At 37.6% G+C, this 16,651-nt stretch overlaps 1 long non-coding RNA gene and 1 pseudogene across 1 annotated transcript; one reads left to right on the forward strand and one right to left on the reverse strand.

The window, feature by feature from the left end:
* Positions 1 to 428: 428 nt before the first annotated feature.
* On the reverse strand, positions 429 to 8,491 carry LOC113333576 (annotated as a pseudogene).
* Positions 8,492 to 10,150: 1,659 nt separating this feature from the next.
* LOC113333769 lies at positions 10,151 to 13,012 on the forward strand. The gene is made up of 3 exons (XR_003352336.1): positions 10,151 to 10,552; positions 11,356 to 11,535; positions 12,198 to 13,012. It is a non-coding gene; the product is annotated as an uncharacterized LOC113333769 (long non-coding RNA).
* Positions 13,013 to 16,651: the final 3,639 nt, after the last annotated feature.

The raw sequence follows: 16,651 nt of genomic DNA on the forward strand, positions 1-16,651 counted from the left end.
TTCATGCAATATTGCAGTTAGTAATTTTACGTCACCGACTCCATGACTGCATTCTGCAAATTATTACTGGGAAAAAAGTAGTATGTCCACTGATGAATATGCTATGATTATATTAAAAAACAGCTTTCTAGCTGCAGTAGTTCAGATCAAGACCATGGTCCTGCTTTTGGTTCTTTTCTTCCTTTTCCTTTCACTTCTTAACCTTCTTAAATGGCAAGGAATATAGATCACTTGCTTCTCATTAGGAAGCCAATCTTTTGTTTTTGTTGGTAGTCTTGTTCCTTCTGAAATTTTTGTTCTGATTTTCATTTGAAGCAAAACAGTTATATGTATCGCCGAAAACACCCAAAAAAAATAAATAAATAGAGAGAATCCGTATGAAAAAATCACGAAATTTCTAGTTAGTTATTGTGATGAATCTTAAATCTTCACAGCTTTGGAGAAATTTTGGCGAGTGCTTCGAGGTTCTTCCTTAAAATCTTGCCGGAAGGGGACCTAGATATACGCTCCACAATTTTACTCTTCTTATTTCTCACCACATATGCCATTGGGATTTCTCCTGCTTCTTCATCGGGGTACCTGTAATTATTAAATTAGCTCAAACGTATGTTGATTTATTCACATTTGATATTGTTCGACAAAATTGCTTCTATGATTGTTGTGGAATAAAGAGAATTTGGGACTATTTTGTCGAAGGATGCAATTTTAATTGGAATTACGATCGTAATATTTCCACGACTATAAAAATTTGGAGTCATGATCGGGGGATGAAAGAATTGATCGTATATGGAACAACTTACCGGTTGCAATATGGTGGTGCATTTGGAAAGAAAGGAATTCTAGAACTTTCAATCACAAAGGGAGAAACTTGGGAAGTATAATTCGAGATATTAAGATCCAAGCTTACTTTTGGGCGGAATCAAACACTAGCATGTTGGGTTTAACGGCTAACATGGTGATAGTTTTATGGGATTCGTATTTCCATCGGCCGTTTTGATTTGGACACGAGACGTTTGATGTATGGTTTGCTTGGTAAATCCTTTTGGCTCTTTGTTTTTTTGTTCTCTTCTTTGAGTGATTGTTTCCAAATTCGATCTCTTTTTTTTTGGGTCGGTGGTATTTATTGGGTTGAGGTACCCCTTTAAATACCTCTCTTTCAATGAATTTTTTCCTTTTGACCGATCAAAAAACAAAAAAAAACATATAATATTAAATTACCCAGTTTCCAACCAAATAAAAGTATTTTTACACATTTTCAGAAGGAAGCTATTTAGAATATCAAAAATATGTGCAAGAAGAAAATGGGGAAGCAACTGTTTAACTACTTACGATATCACAGCTGCATCAGTAATCTCAGGGTGACCCGATAGGATTTCCTCAAGTTCTGCCGGTGCAACCTGTACAGCACGCACAAAAAGAGAAATACGATTAAACCATATTCAAAATTGAGCATCTTAAGACTAGCCAAATAAAATACAAATCTTAAAAATATATATACAAGGGAAAATGACAGAAGATATTACTTGATAGGCTTTGTACTTAATGAGTTCTTTAATTCTATCAACAATATGGACGAAACCAAACTTGTCTACGAAACATAAATCTCCAGTATGTAACCATCCATCTTTGTCTATTGCCAATAATGTTGCCTCAGCATTTTTAAAGTAACCTAAAAATTGCCAGAACTCATGTAGGTTGCACTATACATTCCAAGGTAATCTAAAGGTTAAAGAAGTAGTTGGGAACTTGGGATTACCTTGGGTTACAGGGACACCTCTGACACAAAGTTCTCCGGAGCTGAAAGGTGGCAAGGGTTTACCAGTCTTGACGTGGATGGTCTTAGCTTCCATAGATGGAATAAGCCTTCCAACTGATGATGATGATGCTTTAGTAGTGGTCCTGCTCCTGCCATCGCAGAGAGTGATGGGTCCATTTGTTTCGGTTAACCCGTAACACTGTTGCATATCAATCCAAATCGATCGCATCATTTCATTTTGAGTTGTATAGTTACGGTTTGAACGTTAAAGTACCTACTGTATTACTGCTACATCCACTCATATGATCGCAACATATATAATATGTTGGGGGATAATCTCACAATTAATAATATGCTGCACATCTTTGACAAGTTGTAGTAGAATACGTACTAGAATGACTTTAGAGTTTAATGCTCAGTATGGGCCGGTGAAGGAAAACTAAATAGCAAGTACCTGAGTTAGGTTTATCTGGGGATAGATCTTGCAAAATCTTTCAATGTCGTTCCCTAAGGGTGTCCCTGAACAGATCACCTCTTTTAAGAGATTTCAAGTTATACTTATTCATCTTGTGTTGAAACTGAACCACCATTGGTGGAGCCACCGGAAGCCTCGTTACGTTATACCTCTCAATACCGCTGAGCATCTCCTCGACGGAATACTTTGTAACAAGCACAGCTGTTGATCTAGCTGCTAGTACCCCCACAAACATGTGAAACAACAGTACAACACACGTGTAAACGTCGTCATCACCACCTCCTTCAATATTCCAAACGTGTCTTAGAGCAAGTTTTATGGTGGAATCCATCCATCTTCCACGCCACCTCATCATTTAGAATTGTGGATGGAAGCACAAGTGTAATGGTGGAACAACAAAAACGCTAATTTTAGTGGAGCTAAAAAAACGCAATTAAAAATGGAGTTTTTTTTTCAGCCGTTAGATTTCAACAACTCATTTCAAATCTACGGATAAAAAAAAATGTAATTAAGAATGGAGCTAAAAAAACACTATTAAGAATGAAGCTTTTTTTTCCAGCCGTTAGATTTCAACAACTCATTTTAAATCTACGGATAAAAAAAACGCAATTCTTAATTGCGTTTAACGCTATTCTTATTGGCGTTCAGATGGATTTCACGAACCCTTCCACAAAACCGTGGAACCTTGCTTGGATTTTCCGTGGAAGACCCTAACCACTAGACTTGACATTTCATGATTTTTCCACACTTGGAATAGTTTGGATTCCACCATAAGACTTGCTCTTAGTAAACCACCCATGAAAACCAAGTTCCCATGGGAACAGACCACTGCTTTGCTTTTCCCTGTTGTTCCCGAAGAGTACATTAAAGCAGCAACATCATCTAATTTGATATTGGTAGATGATTTATTAGGTGTGTTAGATGAGCTTACTAACAAGTTGTACATGAATTCTTCAACTAACAGGACACGGTTCTTTAATATTAATTATACCGTCAAATTTCGACTTAAACTCGTGGGTTTTAAATACTAGTACAGGATTCGAATCTTGAATTTGACATTGTAATTCTTGTGTGCTGTATAATGGATTAGCTGTGCTAAAAATTGCTCCCATTGACATTATGGAAAGAATTAGTAGAGGAAAATGAATGGAATTTGAAGAAACCACAAGAACAACATCGCCTTTTTTTATACCGAAAGAAGAATGTAGAGTGCTGGCTATGCGAATTGACAGTGATCGAAGCTCTTGGTAAGTGAGGGACTTACCAGAGACGGAGTCTATATAAGCCGGTTTTTTCAAGTGTCGAGGGGAGAGTTGGGAGAGAAGAAATGAAGGGAGGGAAACAGACGGAGTTTTAGGAATGTTTGGTGACTCCCATTTGCTGTAGTAAATACCTGTTAATGAGCAAAAGCCACTCTCACTATCCCCTGTGGATGAGATTATTGTTGTTTATTTCCATGTCGCTACCAATATCTCTTCTATCTACTAACAAAGCTCTAGATGCATGGAGAGACTCTTTGTATGATCAGACGTTGTGTTCTTCTCCCTCTCCGAAACTCCAAATGAAAGACTACTATATAAATCGTTTATGAGTATGATGGTGCATGTAGTTAGTTGATTTGTTGGGTGTGTGGCGCTTAATCGAGACCGTTCAATTGCATGCAATCTCATGTTCTAAATTTAAGAGTAATTACGAACAGTGGTACAAAGGTATACAAAGTATCTTACTTCTTAACAATAAAAAGAAAAGTATGAAGGACTAGTAGCACAAAATTATAAGATAGACAAGGAAAAGAATCCTAAATATATATATATACTGAAATCTCTGCCAAAGGATTTTAGTGTCTTTACGATATTAGATTGGGTGCACAAAATCTTTTTGAGTTTTGATGCCATATGTGTTCATTCGTTCAGTAATGTGTCATACACCTGAAACTTCTTAATTATGCAATATGATGATATCTTAGGCAAAGAAACATGTGCTACTGAATTGTATAAATAGCAGTACATTGAACAAAAGTGAATTTCTGTAAAAAAAATCCAAGGGAGAATATATTTAGCAGTAATTTTGATCTACAGAAATTTCTCAAAACCTTGTTTGTAACTATTGTGCAAAGCCTGCGGAAGCGTTTAGGTTTGCACTACTACGAGGTAGCTCAATATCGCCAAGAACACAATCACAGACATAAGAAGAACAAGTATTTAACAAGGTTGAATCCTCGGGAAGGAATAACAATTTTATATATCACCGTATAGGTTGGAATATACAAAGCTCAAGCAGAGAAGAAGAGAACTCTTTCTAGTTCTGATGTGTTTTCTCTAGTTCTCTCTATAGCTATTTATACACATCAATAGGAGTGGACACATTCCTTAACAAGGATTACTTTCCTACAAGTATATGGTTTCTTAAATTAGCTCTAAGAAACAAACCTCTTAAGCTTCTATACTTAGGACACAAGTACTTGGTTTCCTTAACCAACTAGATTTCCTAATCTAGTCCTTGACCATCCTACCAACAATTCTCCACCTCGGATCATGCATTCATGCATGAGACGATCAATAGATAAAATCACCTCCATCTTCCAACGTCGATTGAACCATCACTGGCTGCCTACGTGTCCTCAATAGGAATCAAACCCGACCGTATTTCTCTCAAATGGCCTTGCTAGAAGACCTCCACCAGATTCCTAGGAACCTTACCCCCAAAAGGGTCTTTCACCAAACTGAAGGATGTGGATCAATTTCAAACAATGTCAAAACTTGATCCCAGATACTACTTTAGTCAACATATCAGCTGGATTGTCTTTGGTATCGATCTTCACAAGTAGAATGTCTTCTTCTTCAAGAATTTCTCTCACAAAGTGAAATCGTACGTCTATATGTTTGGTTCTAGCATGGTGCACTTGATTCTTAGCCAAATAAATTGCACTTAGACTATCACAATGCACAGGCGGTTGGTCTTGCACAACTCCTAAGTCATCTAGCAAACCTTGTAACCATATAGCCTCCTTAAATGCCTCAGTCACTGCCATATACTCTGCCTCCGTAGTTGAAAGCGCCACAGTAGACTGCAAGATTGATCTCCAACTAACTGGTGCCCCTGCTACGGTAAATACATACCCTGTAGTTGAACGTCTCTTGTCTAAATCACCAGCATAGTCAGAATCCACATACCCAACACACAACTGATTGTTACTTCTATCCTTCACAAACTCCAAGCCAACATCAACTGTACCATAAAGATACCTCAAAATCCATTTCACAGCATGCCAATGTCCCTTACCAGGACAATGCATATAATGGCTGACCATACTAACTGCATGTGAAATGTACGGCCTTGTACATACCATCGTATACATCAAGCTACCGACAGCCTCAACATATGGGACTTGGGCCATATACTTTCTCTCTTCTTCAGTTGTGGGAGACATACGAGCATTCAACTTAAAATGAGCTGCAAGAGGAGTACTTACAGATTTAGTTCCTTCGTAGACACCAAACTTCTGTAACACTTTCTTCAAATATGCCTTCTGAGACAAACAAACCTTACCCTTCTCTATGTCACGTTGAATCTCCATACCAAGAATCTTCTTAGCCTCTCCCAGATCTTTCATCTTAAACTCAGATGACAACTTGCACTTCAAATTATCGATCTCTTTCTTGTTATTCGATGCAATCAGCATATCATCGATACACAAGAGAAAATATATGAAAGATCCATCACGTAGCTTCTTGAAGTATACACAATGGTCATAGTGACTTCTTGTGTATGTCTGGCTAATCATAAACTGATCAAATCGCTTGTACCACTGTCTTGGAGACTGCTTCAGCCCATACAACGATTTTTCAGCTTGCATACACAATCTTCTTTTCCAGCAACCTTGAACCCACTCGGCTGAGTCATATAGATCTCCTCTTCTAGATCACCATGTAAGAACGCCGTCTTAACATCTAGCTGAACTAGGTCTAAATCATATTGTGCTACCAAGGCCAACAACATACGGATTGATGAGTGTTTTACAACCAAAGAGAACACCTCATTGTAGTCAATCCCTTCTCTTTGGGCATAACCTTTTGCAACTAGCCTTGCCTTGTAGCGTACTTGATTCACTGAAGATCCTTCTTTCTTAGCATATACCCACTTGCACCCTATGGCCTTCTTACCGTTCTGAAGCTTCATAAGAATCCATGTGCCATTCTTGTAAAGAGACTCCATCTCGTCCTGCATAGCACCTTCCCATTCTTTACACTCTACACTGCATACAACTTCTAAATAGGAAGTAGGAGTACCATCTTCAACAACTGGTAATGCATAAGCAATGTAATCATTCATCCAACCAGGCTTCCTGGTTGATCATCTCGGTTTGCTGGTTGCTATGGTCTCCGTGACCGTAGCTTCTGTATCTTCTACTAACTCTTGTTCCTCTTCCTCAATAGTGTCACTATCATTTGGAACTTCAGTAGCTACTTCTCTTGCAGACCCACTGTCTTCAGATGTATTCTGAACAGATACATACTTAAATGGAATTGGTGGAGTTGCATCAATCTCCACCTGATGCAAAGGCTCATTAGTACTGGTGCTTCTGTTCTCTACCTGCCGAGAACCCCAAGACTTTACCATAGACATCTCATCAAATGTGACATCTCTACTCATGACTATCTTCTTCTCAACTGGATTCCAAATCTTGAACCCTTTTACTCAACTCTTCATACCCACAAAGATTCCTTTTACGGCACGGCTATCAAGCTTGTTTTCACTAACATGATACCACACAGGACAACCAAAGATATGATTGAGTCATAATCATAAGATGGTTTACCAAACCACTTCTCCATAAGAGTTTTACCTTCTAATGCAGCTGATGACAACCTATTAATGAGGAAGCACGTATACGTAACTGCCTCAGCCTAACACGCCTTACCTAATCCAGCATTAGATAACATACATCGTACCTTCTCCAGCAAAGTACGATTCATGCGTTCAGCTATCCCATTTTGTTGCGGTGTCTTCTTAACTGTGAAGTGCCTCTTTATCCCCTCATCCTGACATACTTGCAAGAACGGATCACTCTTGTACTCTCTACCATTTTCCGAACGTAGTACTTTGATCTTTCTGTCAGTTTGAGTCTCAGTTGCCTTTTCCCACCTCACAAAGATTTCTAGGACTTCATCCTTATGCCTCATGGTGTACACCCATACGCGCCTAGAATAATCATCAATGAACGACACAAACCAATGTTTCCCTCCCAATGATACATTCTTGGAAGGACCCCAAACATATGAGTGAACATAGTCAATAACTCCACTAGTATTGTGGATAGCTGTGCCAAAGCTTGTTCTTGTTTTCTTTCCCTTAACACAATGTTCACAAAATGCTAACTTGCAGGCAATAACACCTTTCAACAATCCTTGTTGCATCAACCTATGCAACAACTTCTCACATGGATGTGCAAGTCTCATGTGCCATTGCTTCGTCTTCTCGGTAGCTGCTCTCTCGATGTGTTCAGAAATAGACACATCCCCTGTTGTTGTACTCCCAATCAAGTAATACAAGTTATGATGACGTGTGCCCTTCATGATTACCATAGATCCAGATATTACCTTTAGAACACCATTTTCAGCGACTATCTTATAGCCCTTAGCTTATAAAGTTCCGAGTGAAATCATATTCTTCTTTATGGCAGGTACAAATCTTACCTCCTCCAGCTCTCTAACCATACCATCATGCATCTTGATACGAACATTACCAATCGCAATCACCCTGCAGGTATGATTGTTTCCCATACGTACTTGTCCATCAAGCTCTTCAAAACTTGAGAACCAGTCCCGATATGGACATATATGATATGTTGCTCCAGTATCTAATACCCACGTACCATCTGTAATAGCACAAGCTGATGGTGTCACAGTTAGTGAGAAATCAGAAGCATCCTCTGATTCTTCATTACCTTTAGCAATGTTCACCTCGGTATTACCGTTATCTCCTTCTCTCACCTTACGCTTGGTACAATCCTTAGCCCAATGACCAAAGTCACGGCACCAAGCACACTTATCTTTCCGCAGTTGCGTTCTACTCTTAGAATGTCCTCTACCTTTACCATAACCACCAGTCTTCCTTCTCCTGTCTGTTGAACGACCTCTTGCAAGAAGCACATCATTATTTAATTCACTTGCAAGGTCTTCACGGTCCATCTTCCTGAACTCCTTACTACGCAATGTTGTAGTGACCTCAGCGTGTGTTATCTTATCCTTGCCATGCATTAATGCTTTAATCACGGGTTCATACTTTTTAGGAAGAGAGTTTATCAGACACAAAGCTTGTTCCTCGTCGTCGATTATCTCATCGTAGTTAACCAACTCAGCAACAAGTTTATTATATGAATCTAGGTGCTCGGTTAGGGTTGCACCTCTCTTTATTTTATAGCGATACAAATTCCTTTTAAGATGTATCCTATTGGCCACGTTCTTCACAGGGTATTCCTTCTCTAGCTTTTCCCAGAGATCCTTAGCTAAAGTCTCGTGCTGATAATTAACTCTTACTGTAGTTGCTAAACACCCTCGTATCGAAGCAAGACATAATTTATTCATCTTGTTCCACTGCTTTTCAGACATCTCCACTGGCTGACCTTCTAGAGCTTCTTCTAGGTCAAGATGAACAAGAGCATCCATTATGTCCGTTCTCCATAAACCAAAGTTATTGGTTCATGTAAACTTTTCTACCTTGAGTTGTGATCTATGTGAATGATGTATTTCTTCTTTTGTTTCTTTTTCTTTATTTGTGGAATCCGAATGTTCTACTAAAGGATTTTTCGGATCTTCGTCCCCGTCAACCATTGTTCACAAATAACCAAATATAGATAAAAATAGATCCTTTGAGATTTGTATTACCTCAAGAAATCTTCAAAAAAATACCTTCACTTCAACTGCAACTCGAGTACCCGTATCCAAGAGCATCTCCTTGCTCTGATACCAATTGTTGCGCCAAAGCCTGCAGAAGCGTTTAGGTTTACACTACTACGAGGTAGCTCAATATCGCCAAGAACACAATCACACACACAAGAAGAACAAATATTTAACGAGGTCAAATTCTCGGAAAGGAATAGCAATTTTATAGATCACCGTATAGGTTGGAATATACAAAGCTCAAGCAGAGAAGAAGAGAACTCTTTCTAGTTCTGGTGTGTTTTCTCTTGTTCTCTCTATGGCTATTTATACACATCAATAGGAGTGGACACATTCCTTAACAAGGATTACTTTCCTACAAGTATATGGTTTCTAACTTAGCTCTAAGAGACAAACCTCTTAAGCTTCTAAACTTAGGACACAAGTACTTGATTTTCTTAACTAAGTAGATTTCCTAATCTAGTTCTTGACCATCCTACCAATAGTAACATGGGAAGATTTATACATTTCAAATGAGGAAAATCCAAAAATTAGAGGATGGAGAATCGATAAAAACTGAGTTGAAGTTTGTTGAACTCTTTTTGCTGTATTTTGAGGGTGAGAGATGTTCATTAATGAGCACAGCACAATCGCAAAAACAGGTAGGGAAATTGGTGCATTTTAATGCGCTGCTGCTAGTTCTTTATTTTTATTTTTTAATATGTGAACAAATGAGACCGAATTTTGGTAGAACATTTTAAAGTGTACTAATGACAAAAGTAAACTTCCAACTGCACAGCTACCGCAAACCATACACCACTATATACGAACATGTGTCAAGTTTTAGTTGGTTATCCAAACTAACTAAAACCCTGATTAGCAAAATAATCGGAGTTGTTCGACTTATACTCCATCAATACAAGTTTAGGTCTAGTTGTTTTAAAAATTGCTTTTCTTTTTTTCTTTTTTTTCTTGTCTTGAAGGTTTTTTTTTTTTTTTTTTTCTGGGTAATGCTCTCCCGCCCGACACTGCGGGAAAGTTAAATAAGCTAGCGGGTTGGAAACCCTTGGATGATAGTCTGTTTTTAAATAGTTAATCTCTCGTATAAAGGACAATGGTGTTTTCTTTCTAATGGACGGTTATCTACAGTTTGGACACATAAAAGACGGTCCAGATTGAACCATTAGTATGTACGATAATCTACATTTTAGATGCATAAAACACGGTCCAGATTGAGTTACTAATATAGTAATATGTGTTTTTCCAACTGGGCGGAGATTTATTGGAGATGATCTACATTTATTGGAGAGTTATTCTTCTACTTCACTGTGAAACCATTTTTTTTCCATTCATCATAATGGAAACACCTTTTCTCTAATCTCTTCCATAATCGAAACAAATCCCGGTTGTCATTCTATTGTGCAGCTCTGTTAATCCCAGGTATTAGTCATTCTTATTTAGTTGATTGTGAATATTGTTTTGTTTTTCCCCGACTTATTGTTCTGTCTCACTGGGTTCAATCAGTAATTTAGTTTCTGTTAGTTTTGTCAATCAGTTTTGATTATTTTCATTTGAAGAGTTAGTTAGTTTTGGTTCTGTAACATGTTTAGAAGATTCTTTATAAGAGATAATTTTTAAATCTTTCCCAAGTAAAATCCATTTCTAATATTGGGTTTTAACTGATCTTCATTATGTTGTATTAACCTTTACAGCAAATCTCTTCATATTTTACACTGTTTGGTGATTCATGAAATGGGGATCTCTTAGATTTCCATTTAATGTAGTAGACATCTTTTTTCTTTTTATAATTGTCATGGAGGAAGGTTTTCCGTATATGTAATTGTTCCCTGCCTTGCATGTTTAGCTAATGAAAGTTCCCTGCATTTGATTGTGTATTGAGGCGTTTACTAATTAAAGCTTTCGAAAGAGGAATGGCTTTGAACTAATATATTGGATCTTTCTGTATATTTCTGTTTAAGATTCCGAACAAATGGATTTAAGTCTTTGTTTGTGTCATTTAATCTTTCATTTGTTTACCAACAAATGGAAGACCGTACAAATTGTGGAAGTGGTTCAACTGTATATTTCTGTCTATCCTGAATATTGACATTTGACTTAAGTTATGTGAACTAATCTCATACTGGATCGCATTAAGAATGTTTTGTTGGATAAAATTACCTAATCACGAAAACTATATCTCACACGATATAAACTGAAGGTTTGCTTTGGTGTGTACCATCTAGATTTACAATCATAAGTACATGCTTGGACGACTTAATAAAAGGAACATTACATCGGAAATATCCCGTTTTCTCTAGATGACAGAGGAAATTATGCTCCTAAGCAGCAAAGGGAGTATGCACCACCTGAGCATATGGGATTGATTTGAAGTTTCTAAATTGTAGGACTACCTGCAACTACAGGTCAGGGAGATCTTTTATTAGTTTTATGTAAAATTTTGATCAAATATTGTTGTTGTTAATATTTTGTAAGTTTGTGTACCGATATGCAATATGGTTAGGCTCTTCTTCCTTTTTGGGTGCTCTAATATGCAATGGTTAGGAAGGTTTTGGAAGTCAGCATGATATTTGCATTTGTGTGCTTTGTTTTGGTAGCAATGGCATAAGCTTTTCAAGTGATTGTTCACTTTTCATGCATCTTATTTTTGTTGCTCTTAAATCTTCTTTACCCGATTTTTATGCAGATTCAGTTGTCACCTGTAATGTTATTTTTAGTTTTATGCAAATATGATTGTCACAAGTTATTACATTTGTATAGTTTAACATTCTACTTTACAGTTGCCAAGGGTGTGGCCACCTTGGCAAGAGTCCATGGACTCTCATTTTTTGGATAAGTCTTTTGAGTTGCCAATAGCGATAACATCTGAAACAACTTTTAGTAGTATGTAAACTTGAGGCTGTTTTGGCTTCGTTTTCTTATATAAAAAAAATAGATATGTGCGTACTACAATAATGATAGATGATGTTATACTCATGATTTCATGCTTTCACAGTTTAATGAACGAAAATAATATCCCATAATTTGATGAATAAACATGCTAACGTGAAAAACTTCTATTTGGCAGGTTGGGCCAGACCCGAAGGATAATGTTGAGTTGCCAAGTGCAATACAGAGAATAGAGATGCACCCATTTAAAGGACTTGATTTCACAAATCTATCCAGGAACGGAGAAAAATAGAATGTTGACGACCAACTAATAGACAGAAAGGACTATTTTGTCTTCGAGGAATTAATACGTTGCTGCAATGAATGGGATGATCCTCAAAATGTACAGAGACCGTAACTACTCTTACCTAGCAGCAGATAAAATGGCAGAGAACTTTGAAAAGGGTCCGATAAGAAATACAGGATGTCCAACTGAGTGTTTGAATGCCATGAAACCACCCGGATTTCCACCGTTAAAGTCGGACCCAAAAGTAGAGTGTGCGGCGATGATTCTGCAGAATGTCGCATCGACGAATAGGATGTGCAACGAGACCAGAATAAGGGTACAGTGATGTGCACCTCATGTACTATAAGCAACATTGACTACATGGAGAATTCGCTTATTGATTGAGCTCTTAACGGGAGACAAGCAGGAAGAATTTTTTTTCATTCCACGGATATCATTGACTTCATCGTCATCAACCAGGAGACAGTTCCCAGTTCCCAGATAGGCTAGCATATACAATGACAATAAACAAATCAATCACGGGGACAAAAAAAATACCAACGCGGATTTTGGTGGCAAAAATGGATTGTATGGACGTCTACTTTTGTTTTAGTTGGATTCGAAATTTGTGTATTGGATTAACTATTATGGCTTCCTTATACTTCAAAGACTTTTGTTTTGATTTTGGTGTCATTAAGCTTTAGCAATTCATTAAAAAAATTATGTTGTCAAAGTATTCTATCAATGACAGAAGCAAATTTAGTTTACAATCTGACCTTACAGGAAGACAAAAAATTCACCACTCCAAGTCATACGCTCGAAGGTACCGATAAAAACTCTAATACACTGCTGATTGAAGACCAAAGACTATAACCGGTCTTGCATCAAAACTTCCAAACGTGAATATCCACTTATGTCTGGCATCCTAGGAAATAATAAAACCCAGAGTGGAGGTTAAGTTGCATCCATTGAGACGCCTGTTAGTACACTAGCTAATTAAGCAAGTACGGGAACGAACATTAAGGACATAGATTGGTACCTTTCTTTCGTTTTGTCTTCTTGGCAGGCTACCAAACACTTAACACAATGCCACGTGCTAATTCGAGAAGCGAGTCATCTCAATAGGAACAAAAAACACGCTGAAGCAGGTATATGAGGGCGGAATTAATATGCAATGAACTCGGATACATTCAAGTGTCTCGAAGTAACACATCGAAATGAGGACAAGAGAAGAGAAGGATCCTACTACCAGAGTTTAAATTTAGGCACCCGCTTGGAAGGACAAAACAGGAATGGGATGCAAGTATTACCCAACTGATAAAGAACGGATGGGAACGCCATGAAGAACGGAAGAACATATGTCACATGGAGGGTGTCGCAGTACTAAGAGAGGAGAACGAGAGAATGACATAGGAATTTCGATGGAAGATGGCAGCTAATTTAGACCAAGAGATTGGCGTCCGCCAACCCATATGCACAATAAAAAGATAGGAATTCTGCAAGCTGTGAGAGAGAAAATCGTTGCCGGACGTCATTCAGTGCATTTTCCTTGGGAGAAATTTGGGGTATATCACTACAACAATACATGCTTTAGATCACATTCCATACATCACATTTGATGAAAATCTATTATCTTTTGACAGCAAAAACTTAAAGATCATTAACCTTTTGATGTTTGTGATCTAATAATAAACCACCTTTCTATAGATCTCACGCTTTGATGAGAATGTGATCTTAGTATTGATCATTTGACCACTGTCTAACAATTGGTTCCACATGAATGATCCTATAACACATGTCTGCTAATTTTGTTTCTGCATTAAACGACAACCGGGTTTACTGTACAAAATTCACGAGCATTAGAATTCACCAGAATGGAAAATTCGAATGAGTTCTTGGTAAGGGCATCATGGTCGACTGGGTCCTCATGTTAAAATTCACAAACACACCAATATAGCCAGTACTACCGCAGTAGTTAGAAAGGGTAAACTTAATGGCCACACATCATCGGAGCATACGCATAGTGTCGTTTTCCCCGCCGTAATTTCCATCCAAACACAACAGTCATTTGGTCCTGAATCATCCATCGACATATTACTAACATGCAGTTTTTTTTTTTTGCTTAAAAAGACTAACATGCAGTTGGAAGTGTTTCTTTTTCTTCTTTTTTAAGCATTTGGAAATGTTTCATGTTATGCAGTAGTTTCAAAACTATGGTAACTAATTTTACGACCACATTCTTCGAGTAATAATTTATGGCCATATTAAGGAATACGATATAACAATAACAATCAAAAGCCCGTGCCGTCATATTCTAGTCTTATATTATAAGGGACAATGGTGCTGTCATATTCTAATCTTATATTATAAGGGACAATGGTGTTTTGGACGGTTATTTACATTTGAGATACATAAAGGACGGTTTAGATGTAAGTTTTTCAATCTACATTTTTAACATATAAAGAAGGGTTGAGATTGAACCCTAGAGTTAAGATTTTCAATCTACATTTTTAGCATACAAAGAATGATTTAGATTGTGCCACATATTTAATAAGTTTTTTAGTTTCCTCTCCACCCTCTCAATATCATTTATTTGGGAGTTACTTTTCCCATTTAATGTGAAACCATTTCTCTTATTCTAAACCAAATTCCCTTTTAACTAGGCCTGTCAATGGATACCGATTTTCCGTTATCCGATACCGATAATCCGTTAGCCGTTACTGCTACCATCCGACATAGCGGTAAACAGATATCTGATACCGATAAGCTAACGGATAATCCCTTCTTAACGTAACGGTAGTGGCAGAGCCTATTTCCGTTAGGTTTAGTTCTGTTATCCGCTAACGTGCGTACTGCACGTGTAAATTTTTATACGTTATGTATTGTTTGGTTTATCTCATCTCATTCTTCTGTTCTTCACTTCGAGTTTCGACACAACAGAGAAGTTCTCAGAGAGAAAAAGAGAGAAATTACGGATGCTGAATCAAGCATTGTCTTCTCTGCCTTAGAAATCATCATCTTCTCTGTGTGATTACTGATTAGAAACTAGGGTTCTCTTCTTCAATTTCCTTTGAGTTTAATTTCAATCTTCAAAACTCAATTTCAATTTAGGGTTTCTGAAATTAGGGTTCACAATTTCAGATTTGTGAAATTAATCATGTCCCAAAGCGAAAGAGGAGCATCAAACCATGTTGGGTCTTCACAAAATCTCTCTATTTCAGTTGCATCACATTTACCTGCTGCTGCATCCAACCAAGTTCAAGCTTCTGGAGTGAATTCAACACCTGCTTCTATTACACCTGCAATTCGTCCTAGAGAAGAAGAAGAAGAAGATGTAGAAGTAGATGAAGACCCAGTTATAGTTGAAGAGAAGAAAAAAATGCGCTCAGTAAGGTCTGATGTATGGGTTGATTTTGAAAGGAAGGTTGGAAAGAAGACAGTAAAAGGTGGGAAGGAGGTTGGGGTACTGATAGATGAATCCAAACACTGTCACAAGAGAATACCTGCTCCCAGTAACCAAGGAACCAGCCGCTTGCATTACCATGCCAAAATCTGCAAAGAAAAGCCTGACAATAAGAAAGGACAAAGCAAGATTACTTCTCTCAAAACAGGTAATGCTCAAACCAAGTTAGAAAATTGGAAGTTTGATCCTGTTATTACTAGGACACTAGTTGCCAAAATGATTTCTAAACATGGTTATCCAATCACTATAGTTGAGCATCCTTATTTTAGAGAGTTTGTTAAGTCTTTGAATCCTACTGCTAAGCTTTACACTAGGAATACAGTTAGGGAAGACATCATGAGACTAACAACTGAGTTCAAACTGCAATTACAAGAACAATTTGAGAATATTACATCTAAATGTAGTTTAACAACAGATATGTGGTCATGTAAGCATACAAAGGATGGTTATTGTTGTGTGACACTGCATTACATAGATGAGGAGTGGAAACTGGTTAAGAAAACACTAGCATATACTTTAGTGCCATCACCATACTCTGTAGAGGTTCTAGCATCTGTAGTGAAATCAGTGTGTCTAGAATGGAACATAGACAATAAGCTTTTTGCTGTAGCTGCTGACAATGCTAGCTCCAACAATGTTATGATGGAACAGCTGAAGAAATGGCTTGATTGCAAAGACTGTTTAGTTCTTAATGGGAATATGTTCCAAATGAGGTGTTGTAATCATATATTGCACTTAATTGTTGGGTGGGGAATGAGAGTAGCTGCTCCATTTATAGATGCAGTTAGAGAGTGTGTAAAATATGTCAAGTCAAGTCAGGCTAGAAAAGAGAGATTTGAATGTGCAATTTCCCAAGTTAAGCTTCCTGTTTCAAAGTCTGTCGGTTTAGATGTGGATACCAGGT

This window comes from Papaver somniferum, unplaced genomic scaffold (genome assembly GCF_003573695.1).
Source record: "Papaver somniferum cultivar HN1 unplaced genomic scaffold, ASM357369v1 unplaced-scaffold_133, whole genome shotgun sequence".
NCBI lineage: Eukaryota > Viridiplantae > Streptophyta > Magnoliopsida > Ranunculales > Papaveraceae > Papaver > Papaver somniferum.